The 7,564-nt window shown below is 36.7% G+C and overlaps 1 long non-coding RNA gene across 1 annotated transcript; it reads left to right on the forward strand.

The window, feature by feature from the left end:
* The first annotated feature begins 3,290 nt into the window (after positions 1-3,290).
* On the forward strand, positions 3,291-7,509 carry LOC136855983 (uncharacterized). Its single transcript, XR_010858197.1, has 3 exons — positions 3,291-3,585; positions 6,035-6,121; positions 7,408-7,509. It is a non-coding gene; the product is annotated as an uncharacterized lncRNA (long non-coding RNA).
* Positions 7,510-7,564: the final 55 nt, after the last annotated feature.

Here is a 7,564-nt window from a genome sequence, read left to right on the forward strand (position 1 = left end):
TACAAAAGAATAACAAAGACACGTCCCTCTACAAGCAAATACAAACATAAGCAAAGACGTCTCCCTCTTCAAACTAATCGAAGCCAAAAAGGTGACCTGAAGTATACATTACTTTGCCAATTGCCCGGCCATTATCGCCTCGGGTGGTGTGTTGGTGTTTGTAAAAGAAAACTATTGTGCCTGCTTTGTCTGTCCGTCCTCAGATCTTAAAAACTACTGAGGCCAGAGGTCTGCAAATTGGTATGTTGATCATCCACCCTCCAGTCATCAAACATACCAAATTGCAGCACTGTAGCCTCAGTAGTTTTTATTTTATTTAAGGTTAAAGTTAGCCATGATCGTGCGTCTGGTAGCGCAACAACACAGGCCACCACTGCCGGCTGAGAGATGCATGGGCCATGGCTGAGAGTTTAATATAGCATTATGCTCTGTACAGAAAACCCGATTGCTCCGAAGAAACTTCGGCCCAATTTTTTATTTGTATATGAGTTAATATCGTCTGAAATACTCTGAAAAAGTCCTGTTTGTGACGTTTGTTTATGAGTTTTGCTGTCGTTTGTAGTCACCTGATGGTTTGTGTTGGGGAGAGAAGGTGGATATTGTGAGTTAGTATCATCTAAAATAATTTAAACATCTGGAATAATCCTTGCTGTCACGATTGACCCCTGTGGGAGTTTAGATTCTACTTATCTCTGTACTGAGGCCCTATGCAGCCCAGTGGGTACCACAGGAAATGATTGATTGATCGATTGATAATCCCTATTATTCTAAATCTGAAGTCATTTTTTTATAATATTCTGTGAAAGATATTCCACCAACTTTGTGCCAAAATGAATATTTAACCCTTGGGGAGGATTTTAACTACAGCAAAGAATTTTGTAAGCTATAAGATTCCTGGTGTGGACCCCTGGACTCGACCATACCCAACAGAGATGGAAGATATTGGTCGTAGTATTTCCCAGGTATTATTATTATTATTATTATTATTATTATTATTATTATTATTATTATTATTATTATTATTATTATCAATTTTACATTCTATGTTGTAAAGTAAATCATTATTATTATTATTATTATTATTATTTATTATTATTATTATTATTATTATTATTATTATTATTATTATTATTATTATTATTATTACATTATTACAGATGATTTTAAGCAGCCATCTGCTATTTACTATTTAACATCCAAAATTAACATCCCCAAGGTTAAATTTATTCTTTAGACAGATCATAAACCTTATAGATAAAGCATAAAGTGACTAATTTAACCTATATTAACATTCAACATTGCGTAAAATATAGAAAATATAGATGGAGGAATTTTTTAGTCTGCCCAAGCAATTTGTTTTCTATGTGGGAAATATAGAAGGTTTAGAGAGAACGCTATATTCACACTCGCTGCATTTAATAGACAAAGTGTAATAATAATAATAAATAATAATAATAATAATAATAATAATAATAATAATAATAATAATAATAATAATAATAATTAGATTTAAGGAAACCCTTTTCATTATTTAGGTTCCTTCTTCGTCAGCAGAGAATATGAAGAAAGTGGGCATTGATAGCCTACCCAGCTGTTTGGGGTATAGATTTTATCTCATGTTCTGTAGTCATTTCATGCCCTTTTTTTTTTTACCTTATCAACAGTCTGCAAACTTCTTATAGGTCCTTCTACGGGTATTCAGTTGTGTAATGGACTAATGGCTGCTTTTTTTTATCTTTTTTCGTCATTTCCTCTTGCAATTCTTTGTATTCCATTTGAATTCTCCTCTTTCAACTTTCCTCTATTCTGTAATACTATTTTCCATAGGATGGTTAATGTTAACAGTGACTGTAACGCCAAATAACTCACAATCAGTCAATCTTCACTCCATTTTCCCAGTGAGTGACTTCACCTGTACAAGCGCCAAAGTTTCTTAGGCCCAATCGAGTTTTCTGCACAGCCGCTTCAGCTTATAATCATCGCCACCGAAAATAGATCTATCTTTCGGTGGTCTCGGTATAATCAAAGCCACGTCACATTTATGAACCTGCTGACGATGGTTTCACCAATAATTGAGAAAAGACAACACAACTCAGAGATGCTATACCAGCAAGTCAACGATTGTTATGTACTCTCCGATTTCTTGCAACTGGAATTCCTTCGAAATCTGAAGTTTGCAATCTCTCCTCAGAGTCTTGGTAACATTGTGATAGAGACGTGTGATGCTATAGTGTCATCACTAAAAGATGTAATAAAGGTAAGGTAAAAAAAACAAATTGATGAATGCATATATAATACATTCACGAACTCTAATACACTGGAAGCTACATTAATAATTATGTAGACCGCAACCATGATTTATTTATTTTCATTATTTGATGTACTATCATTAAGATATGTGATTCTCTACACTGACAATTACCATTATCTCTTGATAACATCAATCAGATATAAATTGATACTACTTGGATATACTGAAAGTTGTATCTGTATCTACAGTGTACAAAAAAACTACCTAAATATATATACATTGCATTAAATGTGTTTGAATATTTCCTCACCTCTTCGTCAATGTCTATTGTAGATATCCCTTCTTCCTGAATTTCCTGGTCTCGGAAAAAAAAACTGAGCACTGAAAAACCATAAGGAGGGTACATACATGTCTTCAGTTGCAGCACCAGATTTCTCACTTTGAACCACCTTTTTAATTCTCTCCTGTAGCTAGTACGAAGAGAGTTAATTTTCTTTGGTATCATATCCTGGTGGCATTTGGGAAATTTATCAAGCAATTTTTGCTGACACTTTGCCTTTAGTGTCCTATTTTTGTATTCCTCACTTTTAACCTTCCAAAATAAATGATTGATAGAGTTCAATGAACTAAATCCAAAATTCTTTTATCCTGTGTTTCAGGTTGATGGTGACCAAATGAGCATGTATGATCAAACACCACTAAGACTTGTCATGCTGGTCAAACGTCTTGTTGGACAAGCTTAAACAAAAAACAAGCCTCTACATTCTCAAATTGGATTGTCCAACGCCAATTTGATCATACATTTCTGATAGTCTGTAGGGCGCCAACGCTAAAAACAGATATAGAAATAGATATATAACTTTGTGCAAAAGCCACGTCAGCAAAACAGAGATAAAATTGATAGTAAATATACTTTTATATCTATTATTTACAGACCTACTGAAGGGGGGGAACTGAAAATAGGAAAGAATTTATACAAAAAATAAATAAAAACTCAAAACACTTCCTAACTCGAATGCCCACCAGCACACATAAATCGATAATCAGATCCACATCAGAAAAATGAAGATAAAATCGATAGCTAATATACTTTTATATCTATAATTTACAGACCTACTGAAGATGAAAACTGAAAATATAAATTTATTAAAGATTTATGATATTATAAACACAAAAAAAATTAAACACAAAAAAAAAAGAGGAATAAAACGAGAAAGAGAGGAGCCGTTTCAAAGGTAACCCCAACTTGACACTACTACTAATACCTTCTTTAACCAACCCCAAACCCGTGACCTCGAAATTTTGGGTGGCCCTGACGCCTAAGAAACGGAAAAGTAAGTGGATTTGATATATAGAAATTGAAGATTATTTAAGTAGGAGTTATTATACGTAGTGTATATTAGTTTATGTATATTTAATATTGAATAAACGAGAGATATATGAGGTTATTTTAAAGTGACTCGAGACGGCCATAACCGGCTAATATCATTATACCATTATTATTATATTATTACTATTATTATTATTATATCATTATTATCATTATTATTATTATTATTATTATTATTATTATTACTATTATTAAACAATTTTCCCTTCCAGTTATAGCTAACGGTACGGGTACCTTAGGTGAGATACCGCAAGGGGGTAGCTTAGGCCTGTCCGTGTTCCCGATATTGTTACTTGGAGGGGGGCCGTCGCCCCCTTTACCAGGTCAGGGCACGGTACCCTAAGTCACTTTAGGAGGGTGAGGTCTGGTTAGGTCAGGGCACGACACTGTTTCTGATATTCAGTGTTAGGCTAGGCTACTTTGGGGGGGTTCCAAAGGGGGTAAAGCCCCCCCTGGCCAGGTTAGGAAGGTAAGGTCTGGTTGGGTATCAATGATACTTTTGAAAAATAATAATAACCATGTTTTTATTAGCCATTAAGCTTAAGGTGTGATCATTATAGGCAAGGGGTGAGGGGGTCCCCGCCCCTTCCCCTGCGAGTCAAGCGAGTTATCCCTGAAAATACCGGCTAGGGACAGATTTTTGGTAAAAGAGGGAAAGTGCTGCATATGCCAGGGTATTTCGACGGCTCACGGCCAGCTCACAAGCATTCCGGGATATCGTTCGAGAAGGACACGTCCTAACCTAACCTTAACCTAGGGTTGACGTGCATAGCAGAACGATGTGTGTGCATCTATTCGGCAGTAGGCTATTCTCAAAGCGGTTAAGTGTTAGCATAATTTCTGTCGTCGCCTCGACTTATTTTAACATTCTACGAAAGAAATCACACTAACGCTTAACCGCTTTAAGAATAGCCCACTGCCAAATAAATGCACACACATCGTTCTCAAATAGATGCGCACACATCGTTCTGCTATGCGCAGTGTCGCATCGGAAGGTTGCAGTTAAAGCAGAGTGCCACGTCGGTCAGATCACAGCACCCTAGGTTAAGGTTAGGTTAGGATGCATCCTTCACGAACGACGTCTTGGAATGCTCGTGGAGATCGGGTCGTTTCGGCCCTAAGTCATTTACTAACTACAGTCTCGCCAACTCTGGCAGAGTCTTTGTACATTCTGGTATGCGACGATCCACCCAGCGTTCGCTGATGCCAGGCGGTAAATTTAAAGATTAAACAAATTGCCGAAAGAGACAAAATGTAATCATATGTTCAGAGTAATATTTTAACGGCTATTGCCTAGATTTTAACAAACTAGACCGTAAAAGTGTAATATTTTCATTCCTATTCAAGTACAGGAACCATATACTTTATTATTCCTCCAAGGTGTCATTTCTTTCGTGCATTTCTGACCATTATTGTTGGTTCTGACCAAGATTTTTTGTATTTTTCTCTCTCCTAGAATCTAACAATTATACGGCCCCCCAGTGGAGAAAGAAGTATAGAGCACCAGTTCAAGATGTATAAATTTTATTAATCACAACATATTCAAATTATTGGTATCAATAGTAACCGTCACAAAAAAATGAATAAGTCATGGAAATGAGGCAGGGACATATACACAGATGCATCCTAACCTAACCAAATATGGCATTGAATAGCCATATCTGGCCTAGCATTTCATTCATTCAAACCAAATTGTCCTCGTAGGGGGGCAGTGCCGTCTGTGCACCTCGTGCGGTACACTGTAGGCATTGCTTTAAGGTTCTTTGCAGAGGGCCTTCGGCCCCTAGCTGCAACCCCTTTCGTTCCTTTTACTGCAACCTCGTTTCATATTCTCTGTCTTCCATCTTACTTTCCTCAACCCTCTCTAACGATTGATCCATCGTGCAACTGCGAGGTTGTCCTCCTGTTACAACTTTCAGACCTTTTACTGTCAATTTCCATTTCAGCGCTGAACGACCTCATAGGTCCCAGTGCTCGGCCTTTGGCCTAAATTCTTTATTCAGTTCAAACCAAATTGTAACTTAAACGTGGGGCACTGGTTGCAGGGATGGCTTAGGGCTCGCCTAACCTGACCTCAACAGTTAATAAGTTTAGAGACTGGTTTTGTGAAGACATTGAATGCAAAGAGAGAGAGAGAGAGAGAGAGAATTAGTTTAGAGACTGGTTTTGTGAAGACATTGAATGGAGAGAGAGAGAGAGAGAGAACTGAAATCATAATAAAAAATTGCCCCCGCGCTAGAGTTTGTTACTTAGAGTCCTTTGCCCGAGCATAGCAGTTGATATTGTTTCAACCTGTCATTGTGATCAAATTAATTGTTATTATTAATTCTCTTTGTATATTATTTAGAATTTGACTAAAATGAGTTGCTTTTCATAGTGTTTTGTATTTACAGACATGGCACCGGAATGGGACATTGGGAAGAGTAAACGTCATCAACAAAAATTAACTGTTTCTGGAACAAATAAAAGAAAGCTTTTTGGTAAGTTTGCTGTTTGTATGTAATTGTATTTATATGTATTCTTTGAGAATTAAGGAATTGTTTTGTTATCTATCCTTTTATTCCTCTAAACATACACCAGTGTCTATTCACGTTCATCACGGTCATCATTAATGTTAGAGAGTTCTTATGAAATGTTCAGGCAATCCTCAATTTATGTCTGGGTTCCGTTCCAACGCCGCGTCGTAAACCAGAAATCATCTTAACCTGAAATATCGCCAAAAATTGTAAGAAAACCTCACTTTTAATCATTTGGATGTCTTGTCAATGACGTAAACTGCATTTTTATTGAGTTTTCATCAAAAAACCTCCAAATTTTGACCATTCTGCCCTTTTAGGAGCCATATTTCTTCCATCAGATCAGAGTCATAAACCCGGAACATGCATTGTAACCAAGGAAATAATTTTTTATGAATATATTTGAAGAACGTCATAAGCTCGGAACATTGTAAGCCGAGCCCTTCATAACCTGGGACTGCCTGTATAGACCTTTGTCATAGACAGGCATATCTTTGAAACTCAAGTTGGTTTGGTTGTTGAGACTATAGCCAGGTGGGTAACTTGCCCAGGTTAATTTCTTATATACTTTAAGTATTTAGGTTCTAACTTCTTTTGTGACCAGTTTGAGTCAGTTGGTAACTGCCATATTTTTTTTTCACTAGATTCTGATGTTATGTAACTCTTTGCCATTATTCATGCTCCAGTCACCGTCAGTGTTGTCAGTACACCTCACAGGGTACACTGTAGGCATTACTAAAGGTTCATTGCAGCATCCCATCAGCCCCTAGTTGCAACACCTCTCATTCCTTTTATGAATTTCATAACAACTTTCATAGTGCAACTGCTTTGAGGTTTTCCTCCTGTTACACCTTTCAAACCTACCTACTCTCAATTTCCTTTCCAGCGCTGAATGACCTCATAGGTCCCAGTGCTTGGCCTTTGGCCTAATCTCTATATTCCATTCCATTCCATACCTCCAGTGTAGTGTGCTGAGTGTCACCCTATTTGCTAAAGTCAGAAAATTAGTAAATGATTGTTGGCAACAATGTCGGTGATGGGGAATTTTTTGTTTCTTATTTGTCACATAAGATGGTTTTTGCAACAGATTCAAGTTGTGATGTATTTTAAGTCGTTTTATAATTGTACCGTAATTTTGTTTATAACTTTTCAGTTATAAATTTGTTCTATAGTTCAGTACATGTATAAACTGTCTAGAAAAATATACTGTATATTATTATTAGAGTGTAATGTTACTGTTCTGTTTACAGGAATGCTTGAAAATACTTCCATCGGCTCCGAGTCACACACAATGCATGGAAAAGTGTCGTCTGGGAAGACGTAGACGATGAATTGACTCTCAGGCCAAGAAGTAAGTCGATATTGGTTCTCAGTTTTTGTGAGTGCAAGAAAGAATATCTGATTTTA

Source organism: Macrobrachium rosenbergii, chromosome 34 (genome assembly GCF_040412425.1).
Source record: "Macrobrachium rosenbergii isolate ZJJX-2024 chromosome 34, ASM4041242v1, whole genome shotgun sequence".
Taxonomy (NCBI): domain Eukaryota; kingdom Metazoa; phylum Arthropoda; class Malacostraca; order Decapoda; family Palaemonidae; genus Macrobrachium; species Macrobrachium rosenbergii.